Source organism: Falco rusticolus, chromosome 6, assembly GCF_015220075.1.
Source record: "Falco rusticolus isolate bFalRus1 chromosome 6, bFalRus1.pri, whole genome shotgun sequence".
Taxonomy (NCBI): domain Eukaryota; kingdom Metazoa; phylum Chordata; class Aves; order Falconiformes; family Falconidae; genus Falco; species Falco rusticolus.
Window position 1 is genome coordinate 31,877,008 of NC_051192.1, and position 21,661 is coordinate 31,898,668.

A 21,661-nucleotide genomic window follows, 5' to 3' on the forward strand; every position below is an offset into this window, starting at 1 on the left:
CTATCAGTGATGATGAGAATGTTTTAATTCTTTGGGTGACCCTTCAGGGCTTCTATAGCAGTCAATTTTACTTGAATTTTTCCTGTCAGCGTTATTGCTACAAAACCTACAAGATCTAAATCATAGAAAAGACCCAAAGACTTAGAGGTTAGTTCCAAAAATATTTTCCCCAAAAGAAAGCCAGTTTAAAACCAGTCCAAGTTCCTAATCCAACTGATGATTCATCCTCCTGCATCACTCCTTACTTGGACACTGGTGTCTTTGCTGTAAATTCAGTCACTTGAAATATCTGAGGTTGAAAAAAACAAACAGCAAATGCCTACAAGGATACATACAAGGGATAATTTGAGAGATTTGATTTACAGCTACACCTCATTTCATTAGTCCAGCTCTGACAGAAAGGCTGCAACAAGCAGATGAAGAGCTGCAATGCGTCGACCTGTCTTTGTCACTGGAAAGACTGTTCTTAGAATGGTGTCTGCAATTGTCACTCTGCTGGATTTGCTCTAAGAAAGTGTTACCAGTCACATAATTTAAAAAAAAAAATTTGCAATGTGAGTGTACCACATTAGATGAGTACTGGATAGTGTTTAAAAACCCCTCTTCCCCCCTCCATCCCCAAAATCAGGAGAGAATGACTTGGTCCTACCTGACTTCTCAGTGGGAGCTGTCTTTTGTTGTTTAATTTTCTCCTCTGTATTGTGAAAGCAGCATTAAAATTAAAAATTCACCCTGTGTTAGCATAGGTACATATAACTAGAAAAATATTTCCACACATGATATTATACATATGGTTCATGATGACAAAATAAATGCACATCTTTAGCATCACTATCCCATTACACCAGTGTAAAACAGCACACATGCATTATGACTTGTGACTGCATGGCAAGATCATACTCCATGGAAAAAATCAACTAGGCCTAACATATGAGCCACTGGAAAACAGACAGGTAGCTGGTGGTGTCTTTCAGGCAGGCACTCAGATGGAAAATATATTCTAATAATATAACTATTCTAACTTTGTGAACATCACCTTCCTAAATGTCTAATTCAAAGGTTTGGTATCACACAACGCTGAGAACATCTGCTTAGATACTGCCTAACTGCAAATATGAATGGATGTATCCACACGTGTCTACACGCTGAAGATGAGAAAGGTACAAAAACCCCCAAGCACATGCTAACTTGCAGAGGTATATCCACATGGGACAGTTCCAGTCTGAATGCCCATTCATACCACCTGCTACTGGACAAGCTTACACCCACCTGCGTATCTGCCATAAAATCTTAGAGCTGCCCTGGGTTTCTGCTAATCTCATGAGAAAAGCTGTCCAAGTTCACATGCTCTTGAGCTGCCTGTGGCTTTGCTCAGCACAGTTCTCAGGTGACATGGACCCATTTCAACATCAGCCACCAGACCTGAGCTGCCTGCCCCTCCTCCAAGTAAGCTGCTGGTTGAAACTTCAGGCAGAGGCACAGGCAGGACTGCACGTACTGATCAGGTGGTGTTTGACTTAACTGCCCAATGGCCCTGTCAGGTGGGAATTGGGATGTTTCTTTTCAGACCTTTACTTTGCCCAATTTGGTTGACTTGACCTTTGCCCTTCCCGATCCTTTCATACCTCTACTCCAATTTTCACTCTTTTCCCACAGCTGAATTCAAATCTCTGTCCTAATCCTTGCCTTTCAACATTCACATACACCACTACTTTTTTTTGACAATATGTTTAAGGCACGTTCAGAATGTATTTCTCCTTCTTTTTGCTGACGGACACAGTTGGCAGCCATGTGCCTCTGGCCCCTTACTTTTCCCCCAAGACCACTGTGAGGCATAAGATTGAAGCTGAGAATGGCTGGGTGGAGGTCAGGTCTGGCAGGGATGTCTTGTCCCCTGAAGCCATTCAACTCGTCTGAGTACTAGTTATCTAGAAACCCTCCTGGGTGGTCTGTGCGTGCTCAAAGCTGCTTGGTTCCTGAATATCAGCAATGACTCCAGCCTGACTGTCAAACTTGTTCTTAAACGAGATGGTGGAGTGGAGGGAGTTACTGGGAAGGGGATGGGTGGCTAGAGCCACCTGTGAATTATCAGATCCCTTGTTTACCCACCACTATGCCTATGTACCCTCAAACAGTCAGCCTCAGGAACTGCAGCTCTTTTGTGAGGACTATTTCTCTGGAACCCAAATGTTCAAGTTTGAATGCTCAATCCTGATCTGCACTCTGACTAAATACGTAGACAACACAGTATTTAGAAGAGCAGACTGTTAAGTGGTCTCAACCTACTTGACATTTGCTTTGAATTTAGCATGTTAATTGCCAGAGGATTTTTTTTTTTCTGAGGGCAGAGAGAAGGTTTATCTTCTCTGTACTGATTTCTTTTTAACTTGGCTCTCAGAGTTCCCAGAGGTGTACACTTGCCAAAGAGGCCTAAAAAGACATATATCAGTATGTCAATAGATGGAAAGACAGCCTCATTGCTGCACAGTCCATATTCCTCATCCATAACACAGCAGCATCCAGCAAAGCTACAGTGCAAGTATGGTCATGAAATGTACAGCAGTTGTGGTTTGGGTTTTGTCTAGCTTTTTTGGGTTTGTTTCTAAAAGAAAATCAGTACTGGTGGGAGAAAATACAGGGAAGGGTAAAGCTCCATGGTTACTGATCTTTCCTATTCTTTGGAAATAAAACATAGCCCTGCATTGCTATGCTTTTCAGTTGTCATCTGGTAGGTGGTGATTTAATTTCTCTTCACTTGTATTACGTTTAGGGCTTTTTCCCCCCCTTACTCAGCTATTGTTATTGTCAGCTTCTTATGAAAGCAGTGTATTAAAAAGATCTCATCTCCATTTCATGGCTGTCTGAAGTTAGAAATGTTTTCAGCAGTTTGAAGATGCAACTTGTTGAGATAAAGTATCCTCTTTCTGCTGTTAGGTAAACTTCAGCATATAACAGTGAATGTCACTAATTTAGATTGGGATATTAAGTTTTCCATGTACCGATACACACACACACCCACCCCCACCCCCAGCATGCTGGCTTTAAACATAGCACCTATACCATCAAATGTCAAGCAAAGTTTGAAAGGTTTGGAGCTTCTCTTTCTTTAGATATTATCCCTGCTCTTTTGAACACTAAGATATCCTTGCTTTTTCTAATTCTGTTGAGATTTTAGAGCAATATTTGCTCTGTAACTCCAGGAGTTGATGAAATAAGTCTGTGAGTGGGTGGCATGTCTGATCCATCTAAAGTATGGGAGAGATTACTTATCAAAATGAATTTGCTCTTGAAAACAGAGTGTCTTGGACAGGCCTGTGGATTTACATTCATCTGGGAATAAATACAGTAATTCTGTGCTATTCATTCACCTACCTATTCTGCAACTTAAGCACAGAGCAAGTACTGATCTGCTGATTCCAAAGGAGGACACCCTGATGCATTTACTGGCAGATCTCCAGGAGGTGACTGTATGGCTTTTTCCTATTATTTTCTAGCCATTGGTTGTTAGAAGAAGGAAAACTGAAGGAGTAGATTATCAAAATTTAAGGACAACACTCTCTACAAGGGAACATGCTTTAAGACATCAGAAAGCTTCACAAAATCCCCAGATCCAGTATAAAGAAAAGCAATGAAAAAAATATCTGATGAAGATAATACATAGTATTTTGGCAAGAAGAGAAGTAACATTTCCAATTTTCATGCATTTTTTGTTGACTATATCATGAGTAGTCAGGAAAAAAAATAAATTTTAATATCCTCATAAAGCTACAAAAAGTCCAAAATACTTCTTTGTGAATATTTCAGAAAAATTCAGATTTTGTTCTGATTTTGAATAAGCCCACAACTGAAAGTTCTGAAATCTTTCATTGCAGAGAATTTCTTTCCTCTGCAGAGCTCTAGTTTTGCAGCACTACAAGCATTAATATTCATTTTTTCCTGATGTATCTAATTTAAATGGAAAAATATAAAGCTCTGAGCATTTCTTTATGTATTGCAGGCATTTTCAGAAGAATACTTCAGGGATGAATTCTCTTACTTTACTTGCTTTCACACACATACAAAACTGACTCTCTAATTTAAACATTTCCCTACAGAATAAATATATGTTCTGAAATTCTCTAGTTTCTCAGTCACATGATACTTCTAAGTCTGATGACAAGAGGCATAGGAATAATAGTTTGAAGTTGTCTGAATGAACGTGAAAAGGGAGGCCACTGCTCTGTACAGTCTGAGGCTTTTATAGTTTAGTCTGCTAACTCAAGAGCACTCATTGGCACATGGCAGACAGAAGTTGGGGAAAAAATACTAGTGATTGCAAGTTAGTACTTCCGGTCATCAACAGAAACTCAAAACAGCCACTACTCTCCAAAGGAACCATTAATCACTGCGAATAGATTTTTTATTCTAAAGGAAATTTAGCCCAACTTTTTTTTTTTTTTTTCTTCCCTTCAAGAATTTAAATTCCAAGGGCTTTAGTCTGGAATATACTGGAGTATAGTAGAGTAAGCTCCTAATCAGTCCAATGTACTGGTTTGTGACATGATGCTCTGATGTTTGCAAATGCCTCATCAAGGAAATTTATTTTTATGCTGCTATCTGGATGAAATCAGGCTGATTGTGCAGCATGACTGATTTCATTTTGCAGGAAAGGTGAGTGGTTGTGCCACCTGCCCAGGCAACCCACTGTTTGGCTACCACTGACCCCTCCCAGGATACACAGAGCTAGTTAAGGTGGCTTCCTTCCTAGGACATTCATGGCTTGGCTGAGCCCACCTGCATCCATCTGCTGGCTGAAGCACTCTGCTAGCTGTTAATACACAAAAAGTGATCAGCAAAGTAAAAATAAACACCCGCGCCCCCCCCCCCCCAAAAAAAACCAAAACCCACAACAACCCAATAAACACTTTGGCCTCTGCCTCTTTGAAGGCTAGAGTGAGAAACATAGCTTTTTTTCTCTGTTGTTCTCTGTTGACTCAAACCCAGTAATGCAGCTTCACTAAGTCAGCTACTCAAGGCTTGCAGGAAACCTCAAAATGTGTATGGAAATACTTAACTTACAAGCAGAATATTGTATTATAAAAACAAATGAGAAAAATAGTAAATGCATAGGAGAAATTGTTTTCTTTCAAAAAAGAATTTGGGGAAAAAAAAGCATAATGGAAAAATGTGGCCTGCCTATCGTTGAACACATGTGGGTTTAAGTAGTTAATCCAATCACTTATTCATGAGCACTTCATTTTTACATGAAGCTCAAACAGCAGCACTGCCAGTAAAGGTTGGTGGGATGCTGATACGTGCTTTTCAGTGTCCACCCCATCTGGTAAGACCACTCAGGAGAGATGTAAGCAGAGCACCAGTAGCTGAGTTTTCCGTGAGGTTGTCCTCTCAGTCTTGTTTCTTCACACCAGACCCAGCTGCGGATCCCTGAATGCCTTCCTCCTCAAAAAGCATGAGCTGCAGAGCCCTGGTTTGAAAGAGGGACCCCTGCCCTGCTCACCTCAGCCTGTTGTCACTCATTAGTTACAGTTTACCCGAGTGCACAGTCAGCCTGGGATTATTATTAGTTTTTTTAAATTGTTCATCTCCCGTTCTGAGATTCAGAAACTGGAGGCTCCCTCTGTGCAGGCTATCATGTACCTGGTGAGACTGCAGCTCTTCCTTTTTGGGGACCAGACTCAGTTCATGTAACGACTGGTTTACTGAAAAGGCTGAGATGGAGTAATTCCCAGCATTTTTCTTTGATGTACTGAAGGGCAGTAAAGAACTCCTTCCCCAAACTCTGGAATATGGGTTTCGCTAATGCTTTATAAGCCATACTGCACCAGTGAGAGTCATAGAAACTAAAAAAAAAAACTGTGACAGCTGAACCCTTTTAGGTAAATTTCACCCCCATTTTTCTTCCTCTCCCAGACTCTGGGAAAGTCAATAACACAAAGCAAAAAACCAGTACCTAGATCAAGAAAGTCTCCCAGTTTTGCAAACCACACATATCCTTATTGAGTGGAGCCTGGAGTAATTTGAAATGAAATTACCAAACCTACCTGGCTTAGTCTGAGAAAGCACTTTTTCATGTTTAATGCGTTCATGCTCTGCAAGTAAGAAGAACCCCTACATTAAAAGGCTTTTTTAATTTTTAGAAGATTTTAAAAATATAAGGTTCTCATTATGATTTGTCTTTCATATTCACACTAGAATTGAGAATTTTTTGAAAATATTTTTTGAGAAAAGCATTTAATTATTTTTCCCTAAAATGTAAAAATAATGCCTAAGATTTTTTTTTAAATATTGTTTAAGGAAGCACAAAATTAAATTCTTTGGTTTTTAGAAATATCATAGAATCTCTAAAATTGTGAAATGCTTTCACTACTAATTTTGATTGTTATCATCTATCTTCTATATAGAAAATTTCTCCTTGATGTTTAATATAGAAAACATAAAAGTATTTTATTACAACAGAAGTGAGGTTGCCTCATATAGGATGGCAAATAAAAGTCAGTGTACTGCATAAAGAAAAAATAACTTTCCATATTTCTCTGTTAGCCTGGATCCCATAGATATATTGTGAAGTAGTAACAATAATAAATAATATACTGTATTAAATTATAAGCTGTATGCAATTTTCTGCTATTTAAAAACAGTGTGATATCCAAACCTCAACATTATGAGACAGAAAAAAGGAAGCTATGGCCTTTCAGAGGAATGTTAAAAATATGTTTCATTATGATTTATAACAGCTATGTCTAAATTGTGTAGCAGGTGAGGGCTGCAACATACCAAGTGATAAATCTCTCTATTGCTTGGATCAGAGACATAGCCAGAGAAATGCACAGACCCTTCCTCGTCTGTGCGTCCCTTGATTTTTTTCCCAGTGTGAAGCTGCTACAGAGGCACAGGGCACAGGTGGGTCTTATCTCAGCCATAATTGGAAAATGTTTTCCACTCAGACTGGGACCTGTGAATCACATCTGGTTCTGCATTTACAGAGTCACTGAAAACTGATCTCATAAGTCAAAATTGTGTTGATGAATCCTATCTAAAGCTGCCAAAACTGACAACATAAAGAAATATCTTCCTCCTACAAGCTAAAGTAACAATATTCTTCATCAATTTGATACTTACTGTGTTCATGAGGTTTCTCTGAGGTAGCTAGAAGTAAACAAAAAAGGTGTATTTTAATATTTTTCTGACTGTAACACAGGATTTAATGCATTTATTCATGATATTTTTAGACATGTAAAATAAACATTCAGTAAAATCTATATTAATATATGCAACAGTTAGAATTGTCTTATGTTATCCACCCCAAACATCTAACTGGGACACTTAGTTAAGCAACACAGGTAATGTAAATTCCTCATTTAGCCAATATTTGATACAATACCCCTGGAAGGCTCTGTGCCTCCTCAGTAGGCTGAGTTGCCCTCACTAAGTGGTGACCATATCTCAAACATAGGGCAACTACCTTGCTGAGGTGCTCAGTTCAGGGCCCACTAAGAGATGGGACAAGTTCAGACCATAAGTTATCCAATACTGGACAAAAGCAGACAAATAAGTTTAGGTCGAGTAAGGAAATGACACCTAGGGCAGTCTAAATGCAAGACCTAATGAGGTCAATGAATTTCAGATGGATTCAATGATTCTCCAAGGAGCAGACTTATTTGAAAATGTAATTAACATAATTAGGGCACGTGTAAGCAAAAGGACTCAGCACTTCAGTGCCACAGCTCCTAAACTTCATGCCATTTAATTTTCCACTGTTTTCCAGAAAAAAACCAGACAAATCTGAAAACAGAGCTAATACTTTCCATGGACCTTAGAACATTTCTCAGATAAAGCAAGACCTCAGGGAGCTGTACCCAATGCCATTATTGGTTCTACAGAAGGAAGTGAAATGTCAAGACCTAGCCCACCAGCTGGATTTTTCTCCTTGACTTTTGCAAGGCAGCTGTTGTTTTTAAGATAACGAAGGCTCTACCACCTGCATGTAGCAGTCTGCTGTGTGTGAAAGAGTGTAGTCCCACGGAGACATGTAGCAGTGCAGGGGATGAGCTACTTTTGCAGGCCCAGCAACGCAAGCAATAATTCTGTTGCTGTGAGCTCCCAGGCTGTGATTCACTGAGCTCCCAAGTTCCCACTCCGGGCAAAAAGTAACTGCTGTGCAAATGGGTTTTTGTTTTGCTTGTCTTCCCTGCAGTATAAAACTGCTCCCATTTTATATCCAGCTTCTATTTAATCCAAGTTGTTGCTGTGCATTTATGGAGACAGCAAGTGGAGATGACATGCAGAGCAAAGCAAAAATAATGGAGCACTTTTGGGGGTAATAGAGAATAAGGATACAAATTAAGTGTATATACTGCTCCTAAGTGAGGAACCAGAAATAAGAAACAGCAGAAAAACATGGAACATATGACAAAGCCACATTTTTTATCTCTATGTGCATAAGAAAACTGGTAAATTTAAGCTCAACTGTTTTGCCTAAACACCCCAAAACCCACAGAAAATAGTACCTTAGACTCTGCAAGCTTAAGTAAATTCTAGTGTAATTGTGTATCCACAAAATATGTCTGAAATTTTTAGAGGGAATTGATTTTGTATTGTGTCCAAAGACGCAGTGAGATATGCTCATCTAGCTATGAATTACAATTAGCAAATCAATTTTTAAAAAAATAATATAGCTGAACTTCAGAGGCTGGAATAATGGCTAACATATATCACAGAATATTGCGTCACATCACACTTTCAATGACCTCTAAAAAATGATCAGAGCTAGGCCACATATGAACGTTATTAAAGACTCTTTACTGACACTGCTTAATGAATTCTACAATCTTTTGTTATAGCATCCTTATCTCAAATCTGCAATTTGTTTTAAAACACTAAAATCAAAACAAAACCATTGTGCCTTAATTTCTAGTGAAGCCAGTGCAGTTATTTCCCTTTTTCTGCTGATGAATGAGTCACGGAAAATGTTTAAAGCAATAGGAACTCAGCCCAGGTCCGGTCCCTCAGGTTTAGGAAGGTATCTGTGTTGCCCTTGTCCATGTTTTCTGTGGAGGTATTATTTAGCCAAACTCGTACAGTGTTGGTATCCAGTCAGAGCTTTAACATTGAGATTGTTGCTATCAAAGTTTTGCCTAAAAGCCCAGCCTTCTTTTTCTGCTGTAACAGAGATATTTCTACCACATATTTTGATGAAATAATGAAGACCATTCTAAAGTTAAAGGCTTTCACAGGATGTGTTGGCTACTCTAAAACATATCCATCAAAAAAAATACTGAATTTTTGAGATTGTCTTTAGGCCATAAACATTTATGTTTTGCCAAATCTGCTAACTATAATTTCAGTCCATTCAATATCAATTCTATCCTTCTTATGTGTTATATTATCTCATCAAAGATGTAATTCAAATGATGTGTACAGTGAGCAGAAAGTCAAAAACTGAAATCCCAAGACCCTTAGTTTCATTTTTACAGCATCATGTGTCTATAACACAAATACCTTGATTTTTAGTCAGCGAAACAGGAAGAAGTTAAAAGCTAATTGTCAATTACCTAGTCAGAATTTCCAGAATATTTAATGATATATTGTATGGTATTTAAGCTTAAGGGTGAGAAGTGAAAGACTGTGCTCTGCTGCCGTCACTCATTTCATGTAGTATCTTGCACTGAAAGTAAAGCAGGTCTGTTTAAATTTTGTGTTTAAAAAAATATTTCTTTATACAGTGCCTAAATAATCTGTGAAACTCCATGCTGCAAAACGTGCAGATGTTGAAAATTTTCATGATTTAAAAAAATGATTGGGCAAATTAGAGAAAAATTTACCAAGTGCTCTTAAACATGAAGATACGGTTTCTGGCCTGGGAAGTTCCTGAGCTGAGATCGCGGGAGGTCACAAGGCAACCTCTGTGTGCCTGTTCTATTCCTGTACTCTTTCCTGGGTGTTTGCTGGCTTGACCATTGGTATAGAGGGTGTTGGGTAGGTGAATTCTTGATCTCACTTCCAACAGCTGTTCAGATGTTATTAACTAACAGGAAAACCTGTTGGGTAAATAACTGCTTATTGTTCACAATGTTGGAAAAATGCCAGTCTTAAGTAAGTGCTTCTTTTTCATTTGTTTTGCACTTAAACTATATTGGGGGAGGATAAGGGTCAGATATAGATCTAATGAAAACAGATGGATCTTTGATGAAATACTTAAAGCTATATAAGATCTGAACTGGATCAATGGAATTATCTGGTTCTACCCTCTGCAAAAACATTTTTGAAATGTCTTTTGTTGTCATTCTAAATTAAACTTGGTAACCAGGCTTGGTAGTTAACTTGCTGTTTTTCACACTCACTTCAATTTTTTTCCACTCTTGCCTGCTTTTCTGGATGCCAGAATGGTATTAATTATATACGGCATATTTTTGTAAATTAGCTTCTTATATGGGTTCAGAAAAGAAGTTATCTGTTTTATGAACCATAAATTGGTGAGGCTAAAAGCAGAACGTGCTTTTTTGTTGTAAGATGTTGATATAAGTTGTAAGATGTCTATTTTCCATCTGGATAACAGTCATTTGCTGTTCAGACAGCAAACACATTTGTGAGCATGCACACTCATAAGAAAAGACTATGTTGTGCAGGAAATGAAAGCAATGTCAGAACTATTGGTGTTAGTGAAGAGTACCAAAATAATAATACATGCTGTAGCTGAGAAAATTATACCTAATTGGATAGTTACATGTGTATCACAAATAAGAAAGTTACTTTCCATTAGGCTAAGTAAAAGCCTGGTTCATCTTTCATTAAGGAGAGCACAAATACTTTTTAATAGATTTTCGAAGGGACATTAGACAAACACATCCATGACATTACTCTGTAACAATATCACAGGCCAAAAGAGGAATCAAGATCAACAGGAGTCTTTTAATGGAATTTTCAAGATTTGTGCCTTAACCTTCCAGTTTCTACATCATGATGAAGGATAAATCTTTGATTTCCTTATGCAAGCTAACTAAGTCTATTCTCCCTGAAAATGAACTCCAGGCAGACTAACTATTTGGCCCTTCGTCATAAATGGACATTCCTCCTTCAAAATTCAATGGGAATACTGTAGTCTGCATGAATTTAAGATGACACATCATTCTACCTAATCACCAATGTGCTGTTAATTAAGGTTGAATAAAATGGTTTTGTTCTAGTCATTGTAAGGTTTTTCAGACTGTGGAGCAACTGTGTTATTAAAAATTCAACCAGGAAAGAATGTATTCCTTATTTTAGGCCAGTTCAGAACGTCTTATGTGATAATAAATTCGGGGGGGGGGAAAGGATTATTAGGATTTACAATTCTGTTAAAGAGCAGCTCTCCACCTTTCTGAAGTTATTGTCTGTACTCTTTGCCACTCAAAGGAGAAGTCAAATGTTCCCACAAGCTTTCTAGATCAGCAGACCTGATCCTTCATATCTGCCCATGTCATACTCAAGTCCAGCTGGCTGGCTGAGCAGCTGGCAGACTGGCTGTGCAGAAAAAGAGCCTAATGACCATGTGTCTAAAAAAATGACTCCTCACAAAACAGATTTGCTGCAGCAAGCTTTCTGTAAAAAGAATGGCTTGTGCTCGCCCTGACCCTGCTCTACATTAGAAAATTACCTTGACAGTGTATGGCCAATAGTTACCCTATGGATATATCGAAGCAAAGAAAGCAAGAATGTAGTGGTGGCATAAATAGGGGAAGCTGGTGTATGATTACATTGAAGTGTGTGTTGTGCAGATCCTTACAGGATCTCTTCATTGCTTACAGCATTCATTTTACATTTCTGGTTTACTTTAAATCTGGCATTTTCCAGGATATTTGGCCAGGTTTCTACACATAAGAAAGTGTTATCCAACATTAACATGACAGGTATGAAATACTAAGTGATTCATCTAAGGCTATCTGGAAGGTTTGCAGGGAAGCAGACAGAGAACTTGAACTTACAGCTAGTACTCTCGCTCCTATTCATTTGTGGGGAGTGCTTGTCTGGGTCTGTGCAGCACCATAGACTTCCTCGGACCACTGTTTCAGCAGGACTCGTGTGACTAATGAAGATGATACGGTAAATGGTTAAGGCAAACCCTCCTAAAATGCTGTGGTTTGCCATTATAATTAATAACTAACCACTGATATTAGACCCTGTAGGGTATTCATTTGCAACTTTCTATTGCTGCTTTCCACCAAAAAAAAGTGTCAGGCTGCTCTCAGAGTTCCTTCTGCCTTATTTCTATTACCAGAGCAGCCTGGTCCAAGGTATCTGCCTTCATACAGTTAGCATGTTTGTGTCCTCTCTTTGGTTTGCCTTATACTTTGGGACTGCATAGTGAAGAAGTAGCTGATTCTTGGTTTGGGGAGATTTTGCTGTTGTTGTCTAGAAAAATTTGTTTTTTAAGACTTATTTTTAACTGGCAATTCAAGAGTACTTTATGTAACTGGGAAAAACAAAAAGCAGGTCGGAAAGAGGAGGGAAGGGAGAAACTTTAGCATGGCATAAATGTAGTAGAAATAGCAAAGAAGTACAGACATTTCCAACATTTTAAAATGATTTTTAATGAGAGGAATTGCTTCAACTTGAATCTGAGATGCATGCCTGTAGGGAGCATTAGTAATGATCCCAATCTTTCTCTGTTTCCCAGTTTGTGAGTTAAACAATAGAAATGCACTGGGAGATGTAAGTCTTGTTGAAACAGCAATCTTGCATGATAGCACTGAAAGCTAATGTCTTTAAAGTACTATAAGTCTTAAAATCCCAGGAGGACAAATCTTCCATCGACGGAGCTGGAAAGCATAAAATTTCAGTCAAGTGTAGATGAGGTACATATACTGCATTAATGCATTTCATCTTTAGGCACGTGTGGCGAAAGACCTGATGAGCTTCTCTCAATATCATCCTCAGCTTCTGATGTTTTCATGTGCTCTTCCCTGAAATTGCGGGATGGGAACATACAGATGAGGGACAATATGCTTAACAAGCTTTCACTTTTAGAAGTATCAAGTTTACGTTTGCATATAGCTAAGGCAAAACATAGCCAAGCTCAGCCCGTGCTTTATTGCAACACAAATTACTGACTCATAAAGGGTAACTGAGTGAAATCGGGCAGCCTGAGGTATGTAAGATGTTAGAGTGATGACATATTTTTCTGAATATTGACTTTAGTTCATGCAAAAATAGTGTTGTTCATTCTAGATAAAAAATTGGAGCCAAAAGGAGCACCTTTTGCAGATGTTAATATTCACTAATAGATTAATCTTCAGTTTACTTCATAATGCCTGTTATTTGTGAAAGGTGTCAAACTAACCCCCGGGATCCAGCTTCCATGAAAATACTTCAGATATGAACTTGGTTGAGGTCCTTAGCTATGACTGGATTTCTAAAAGAGTAATCATGGTTGAATATATATTTGCATATTTTATTAAATAAATGTAAAATAATAATCATTAAGACAAGAATAAGATGGCCTCACAAAAATCTAGAAAAGAAGAATTTTGGAGGAAAGATTAGTTGATATTAGGAGTGGAAAACAATAAAAAATAATTAGCTTTTGAAAAAAATGGACTTTTCCCAACATGCCACCCAAATTAAATGGTGATTAAAGCAGAGGGCTAATGACTAGCTTCCAGAGGCAGAACATCCTGAGCCATCTTCGTTCCTCATGAAATGCTGCTGATCACTGTTTTTGCTTTAATTACAACTTTGTAAGAGCACATTTCTGAAAATGATGTCTGCATAGATAAAAAAGGAAATGTAGATTACCACTAGAAGAACTGTTCATTCTGGAATTGCATCTGAATAGAATACCTCTGAGCATTCATTTGCAGACATCTTTGTGAAGAGCATTAAAGTAATAGTTTATCCCATGTGGAAATTTTTAGCTGATTAACCATGTGTTAAATGGGTATCCAGATGTTTAAGCATATTATGCTGATTGACAGGTGAAAGTGTTGCTGACATAATGCCAATATACATGTGTTACACCTAACTTATAGCAACAATATAGGCCACCAATTACATAGATCAGTTTCCTCAGAAATCACAGCTGTTTCATAATCATTAAAATACTAGTTTAACTGTCTCCATTTTTTGGTAGCAGGGGCTGAATAAATTACTGTTGTATTTTGAAGCAAGTAAGAATGATTAACAAAAGTGGTAATCATAACTGCAGTCAAAATGCTATGCTAGGTCTACCAATATGAATTGTTTTGCAGGTTTGTTGTTACATGAGATATACAAAAAAGTCTAATCTCAATTTTACCTTGAATGGACTACAAAGGTATAACCAATGACAAGGTTTAGATTAAATTGTAGGTATTTTTTAAATAAACATTGATGCAAGTTAGCATCATTAGTTTTATGTGCCTTGATTATGAGTACACTGAAAATGAGGTGCTAGGGAGCTAAACATGGTTTGCAGCTTAATATTAAGAATTTTAGGTTAAATATTTGCATTAGCCCCTCCATGTAAGTACACTGAGAGTGGATATTCAATCAGCCATTAAGATCTACAAATGACTTGCTGTTTTTTCTCATGTTTCTTCTCTTTTAATGTCAGATTCTTAAGAGAGGGAAGGTTGTTAAAATAATGAACAGTAAACTATCCCGATGTTCATTGCAGTTTGTTTTCTATTTTTGTTACTAAACCTAAACTATGTTCCTTGTTATAGTCAAGTCAGAAATACAGGTATCTCCAGGGGAAAACTCTTTTCATTCTGACAGATATATGACAGATGAAACACTCTCTGCAGATGCTTATTTCTCTCCATTAACTCTAAAGTGAGACTACGGTGAATAGCTTCAACATAGATGACTAACTTTAGACATCCAAATTTATATGAGTTAAAGTTTCTTAATGATTAAATTCATCTGAGGATCTAAAAAAGTCCTTTAATTTTATTAATTCAGTGAAAAGTCTTGAGCCCACTGCACTCATCATTCCTCTGCCTACTTTCTGCTTATATTGAGTGGGTGCTTGGGAGAGATGTTTTCTGCTCAGTTCATATCCTAACTGAAATATCTGCAACACGGAAAGTACATGAGCCTTGTCCTTCAAGATCTGGCCATCACTTAACAGAGGTTGTACAGATCATTACATCTCACATAACCCTGCAAAATGGACATAAATTATTTATGCTCCCCAAGACAGTTGAGACAAGGTAAACAGAGGTCAAGCAAACTTCAGATAACTCATGTAGACTTTTCAAAGCATTGTCCATATGTCATGCAAATTCTCCATTCATTAATATTCTTTGAATATGGCAGGCTTTTGTTGCTTCAGCATTGGAAGTCAAAGCTCACCAATCTATGGCTAGTCATCTATTAAATGAAAAATGTCTTTAGGCAGGAATGGATTTACACTGAAGAATACCTTGTCTGTAGTTTAAGACTCCTGTAAAGTGTTCTTAGTAAAACCACGTAATTTAGTTCTTAATCTGATTCAGAAAGGCAGTTAACCACGGGCTCGAAGATCCTCAGGGCTCCATCGTGTGGCTAATTCAATGACTGTTACCTCTTGAGAGATGCCTGCCTTCATTCAACTACCGTGAAAATAGCACTGCTGGTGTAAACAGCATAGTAGGATGTGACTTTTTATTATTTTCTCACATGCAATACTGAAATTTTTAAACTATTTCAATAAAATGCTTTAGAAAGTATTTCTCCTTCCCCCCTCCTCTGTTTTGGAACACACATTCTGCTAGGAGGCTATGTAATACACTTTGCAGTTATAGAGTTAGGTAGTCTGTTTTCTTATCCTTTGACCCATGTTAAAAAACTGCATAATGAAGGTGTGACCAGTGGCATTTGCAGCCGAGCAGAAACCCCATGCTGCCATGACCATTTGTTTTATGTACAAGAAGGCTGCCTTCCAGTTTTTCTGGTCAACTTCAAAGATAAGGAGTTCTGAAATGCATTTTTTGGTTTGGAAAACTTCTTGATTTTTACATGCATTGGAAAGAGACACTGCTGTGCCTTGGCCAGTTTATACCACACTCTGTATGTAAAGCAGCAGGTTCCAAGCAATGGATAGGGTACCATTACCAGGAGTAATTGAAAGAAATTGTTCTTTACTGGATTGGGAAAATTATGTAGTTTGGAGGCGGAATGTACGTCTTGCCCATTTCCTTCATTTGTTTGATATTGACTGCACTAAGACTATATGCAGTTTTTTATACCATGATGCATTTATTGAGAAAAGGTCAAAATGTGATTGTTCATACTCTCCTGTCAATTTATTATTGATGAAACTTGTCAGATGAATGTGGGTTTTGGCTTTCTAAAAACGATTAAATGAATTTAAGAGCAAGCTGCCAGAGCGATAATGCTGAAAATCAGAACAGGAGTCATGTAATCGACAGGCAACTAAGCTTTTACATCTCACTAGCTTACAAGTACTCAAAACACCTAACTGTAGGCAGTCTACATAGGAGATGAGACTCCCAGAAGACAACTACCCTGAATTAGGAGTGCACTGTAACTTGCTCTCAGAAGCAAGACTGCTCCCTCTCTCTCTCGTTCATCAGCTGTAAGGAGCCTGGAGAAACGAGCTTCCCGGCAACTCAGGTTCATGATTCACGTTAAACAGTTAGACTGTTCTTACACACATGCATGTGGATGCCTAACTCACAGGGATTATGCAATGGTTAAATCCTGATTGAGTTGACTAGAATCACAGAAGTAATGATTCTTCAGGCAAGTTTTCCTGAGACTGACCCAGAGAGAGAACTTACTAAGCTTGTTGAGGTTGGTTGCTTGGCATCCCCACCTTGGTCCATGCCCTCTTTAGTGAGAAATAAGGTATGGGAGCTATGAACTGAAAGGAGAAATTCCATTTTATCTAGAACCAGGAAACTTTGAATTGGCTTTAATCTGGCTCTATTTCATACAAAAAAACCCCAAAACAAAACAAAACAAAAAAAACAACCAAAAAACCCAACCCCAAAAAAACCCCAAACCCAACAAAAAAACCCCAATACTGTTTTGATTAAAAAAAATAGCAGAATTTCTTTCCTTTAAAAAGGGCACTTAAAACTGAAATATTTTGGTGTTAGAGCTTTGTTTGTTGTTTCCTGGACGTGCACTGAAACTGATGGGCTTTGTCTCATATCATCAGTAACTGGGTCTATTGTAATTCTCTTGAATCCCTGCTCGCAGTGCATTCTGAGCAAGAGTTAAAAATTTTCATGTACTGGCAGCCAGATTTGTTCTTGGGGATTTTAGAAAGTGCCTTCCCCATGCAAAGGGTTGCTACTTCTTGCCCTTTAGGAACTGACAATTTTTTACACATTCCTGTGACAGCTCCTCTATCCCACACACATTGAAAGAAGGCATAACATGATGCTGGAAGCTGAAGCTATTTTCTAGGACTTTGGTCACGAAGTCTTAAAGAGCTAACCTTTCAAACAGAAATGGTTAAAGCATAAGTTTCAAGCATAGATTGTGCCTTAAGGTTCCTGTTAGTATCATTCATTTTTTGAGAAATCAGTGAAATATATAAGCTTTGGCCATCTTAATGGTGTTCTTTTCTGTCTCTTTCAAACTCCATGTCTGATTTATACTATGCACAGAATGTACTGTCAATAGAAAGTGTCATTCCATCTTCTCTTCTCTTTTTATGATGGCTTGTCACTCTGTATTGCTCATTATTCTTGTTTTTCTAGATGAGGGGTGTGTATTTGAGTAAGACAGAAAAATTGGAGAACGCTTTGTATACAGTACAATGCTTATGTGCTGCATGATTTGCATGAGAAATAGTAAAGAAGTACTTGAACTGTGCATGCTACTACCACAATATATTTTGGATGATGAGCCAGTCAATTTAGAGTACTGCCTGGCTACTTCTATTATTTTTGCAGCTGGGTAAAACCCATTGTATCCTTAAGCAAAACCAGCAGACATTGCCCCTTTTTATTGCCAGTCAGAGGAATACACATGCAACTTGAAGCATTTTTTTATGATAACAGAATAAGCAGAAATAAATAAAACCTGATCATATTAGGAGTTAGCTAGTAACGTGCATATTTTCCTTGTGGGGTCTGCAGCAAGTGTGAAGTTAGATGAGAAAGCTAAAGCATGGCATGTTTGTTTTTTGGAAGAAGCTTTGTTACTTCTCTCCAGTAGTCCAGGTCAGTGCATATCTACTGAAGACAGAAACATTGCTGAAGCAATTTTCCTTAGTTACTGGAAAATTGAATTGGACTAGCCTGTTTTTCAGGAGAATAGCTACCTTCCTTGCTGACAATGTTGATTATGATCTCAGAAACCAGGAGATTTAGTCCAAAAATAAATAAAATTATGATATCAGAAGAATGACCAAAGCTGACTTTGTGCTTGCACCTCCATGTTTCTGTGAAATAGGTTGGTAGTAACCAGCAGAATGAGGTACACCGTGTCCTGAGCCAGGTGTGTGAAAGTATCTTACCTATACTTGTTGATAAAATCCTTTCAACAAATTAAGAAATCAGAGAATATAATTTTTTAGCAGAAAAAAATATAAAAAAGAAAATGAAATGGAAGAATTGAGCCAACTTCAAAGAATGTTAACCAACAATGCATTTCAAAATCAGTTTTGTTGGGGAAGATTATGCTTAAGGAGGAAAAGTCCTAACCCAAGAAAAATTAACTAAGGGCAAGCAGTACATATGTCAAACAAATTCCCTTAATCTTCTGTAAATGAGTGGACCCATAACCTGTGGCAAGGCTGACAGAAGTAGCACCCTTAACAGTTACCTCACTCCTTTCCTTCCATTAAGGATGTTAACAGTCCATGTGATCAATTCAAGGCTGTGAACACAGCAAGCATCTTGATGTCTGAAACCCAATGGCTGTAAGTGTAGCTGCCAGTTTTCTGATCCTCCCTGCTTCGTGTGCTACCTTTCGTGCCTCAGTTGTTGCAAATTAATCTTTGGACAGAATATCCTGCTTGATACCTATTAAGCATGGTTGGTTTTGATAACCAAAATTAATTTTATTATTCTGTTAATTTTCATGAGGTGAAAGTTTGGCTCCAGTGAAGTGAATGGGAATTTTGCCACTAACATCAACATAGCCAAGATTTCATTCATGAGCTGTTAAAACAGTTGAGACTATCATTTTTTTTTCAGTTCAGTTAACAACTCTGCATAGGAATAATAAGAATAAAAAAAAATATCAGGATTGAAATGTCTTCATGTACAGTCAGCAAAGTTGGCTCCATTGTCCAACTACGTGAACCACAGATTGTCCAAACTATTGTGAGATGGCAAAAGACATTTGCCCACAAAAAAAAAATTAACCTCTATCTGTAAACTTCAGAAATAAAAAGCCTCCTTTTTTTTTTCCTCACTTACTCAATAGTAAATATCAAATAACCTCCTGAAACTGGAAAAGTTATGGAAATGTTCCCAGTTTGGTGAGCAAGATATGGCTTATAAAGCAAATTATCAATGAAGTTGAATAGATTAAAGAAAAATATCACCTTAGTGCTTATATTTCATTATTTTTGCTGTTGAAATAAAATCAACAAATTACAAAAAAATATTTCAACTCAGCAAATCTCATTCTGGGAAAGAACACTGTAAATAGGTATTTTGGGTCTGCTAAATACGGTGTCTTTATTTTTAAACATTTTAAATAATGTTTTAGGTTCTGATTCAGGGCAAATTTTTCCACTAATCTGTTAAAATACCAAAGAATGACTTCAGCAAAGGTTACATGCATGCTCCATACACATCTGAAAAGAGGAAATTAAATGTGCCTGGGAAAGCGCCTTCTGCAAAGAACAAACAGCAGGTCAGCATGCACAGTGCGCTCCAACTTTTGTTCTCTTTGACAAATCCTATCATGGCAACAAAGGCCTTTCATTTTCTTCCCGGTCAGAATGATGAAGTGTCTGATACTGGGCTGTGTCGGCCTGTGGTAAAAAGGAGCTAACAATGCTGGAAATGACAACTGTGTTATCACAGTAGGAGTAGATAAAGCCAGCTGATGGTAGCACATGAGGTGGTGTATGTCATCACAATTGTATCACTGAATGAAAGAAACATATCTCACAGCGGTCGCAGCCTGAAAGACACTTCAGTCAAGGGAAAATAATAGATTTACCTTTCTTCTCCCCCTCCTTTTTCATTGCAACTGAAATGGAAACAAAAATATGTATTTTAACAACTGCAGTTAATAACACGTAATATCAGTAAAAATAATTCAAACACCTATAGATGAGCCTTTTGTGTACATATCTCAAACTATACATATTTCATGCATGCAATATAGAAATAGATTTCTTTGCCAGATGAAGAAATTGATGATCAGAAAGATGAAGTGCTTCCTCACAGACACCCAGCTCTGCTATTGATGAGAGCAAATTGCAGTTTTCTAGATTCTCACACTTAACTTCAGTCACAAAGTCATCATTCCTCCCAGACTCTAATACTGGGAGATAAAGGCACAGACCGAATATTTAAAAAATCTACAATGAAGAAGGAGAACAGGCTGGAGTGGGAAGGCATGAAAGTGTAGTGGAGGTCTAGAGGAAGGTTATGAAGCATCATCTGTTTAAGAGAAATATGTGCTTTTGTGCTGTTAAAGCTTGTAGTGGTAAAAAAATGCATAAAATAAGAAGTAAAAAACCACCTGAAGTCATGTTCAGGTTTCTAAACCTTTGCCTAACATGGGGAATTACAAGACCTGATCATGTAGCCATCCCACCTCCAGCTACAGTGAGTTTTATGGGGAGGAAGACTGGAAAACACTGGAAGGAAACTGCTGCTTTAAACTTTAAACCCAGTTTAAAACAAGCTGGAATCAGCTCCCCAGAGCAAGCTGGGGACCATTGCTGTATGACCAGTATTCAAACTCTGGAGAAAGAATAAAAGTCCCCCAAAAGCTCAGCCTGGGATTCCAATAAAACATTGCATGTATCTGTAATGGGTACTGTCGAAACATACCAACATTTTACTCAAAGTACTAAAAAAATTGTCTAAAATGGGAGAGCTACCTGCATTTACAGATGACTGCTGCAATCCTGATGAATCTGAGCCAAACTCATACTTACGTTCATTTGAAATCCATGCACTAGCCATTCCCCAGCTTACATTTATAAGACTGAACCTTCTAAAAATGTAGTAATGATGGCACTTTATTTTGAAACATGCCTGTTAGAAGTGGCAGTGGTTAACCTCTGCCTTAGGTTTGCACTTGTGGGCAAAAGAAGACAGAGGAATTAAAATTCAGAGCTCTTATTCCCCAGAAAAGAGTGCTCAGCACCAGGCTGCTGGTATGAACAGACCGGACGCGGCACTGGAACTGGAAAAGAAACAAGCAGAAGTGGAGCTCTGCCCTTTGGAGAATGTGCTCTGGCCCAGGACAGAAATTAAGGGTCGTGAGGTCAAAGGAGGGAGCAGGCACAGTCTCAAGTGTTTGCATTTTGCTGACCTCTGCCTCTTCAGTGTTCTTAAAATGAAAAAGCAATTTTATTTCAAACTGTTAGTACATTTGGATAAAGCAGATCAAAAAGGAAAAGTTAAACCTGAAATTAGTGAAATGTTATCTATCAATGGCCTGTGGCAAAAAAAAAAAAAAAAAAAAAAAAAAAAGATTCTGTTTTCAAAGATTTTGAAGTTTTCTACCACTTAGTCTCCTTTGAGAATGAAATACAGTTTTGCATCTCAGGAAT

The 21,661-nt window shown here is 37.8% G+C and overlaps 1 long non-coding RNA gene across 1 annotated transcript; it reads right to left on the reverse strand.

Moving 5' to 3' along the window:
* Positions 1–649: 649 nt before the first annotated feature.
* On the reverse strand, positions 650–20,115 carry LOC119150502. The gene is made up of 4 exons (XR_005105082.1): positions 20,092–20,115; positions 7,120–7,146; positions 6,042–6,089; positions 650–694 (listed from the first exon to the last, which is right to left on the reverse strand). It is a non-coding gene; the product is annotated as an uncharacterized LOC119150502 (long non-coding RNA).
* Positions 20,116–21,661: the final 1,546 nt, after the last annotated feature.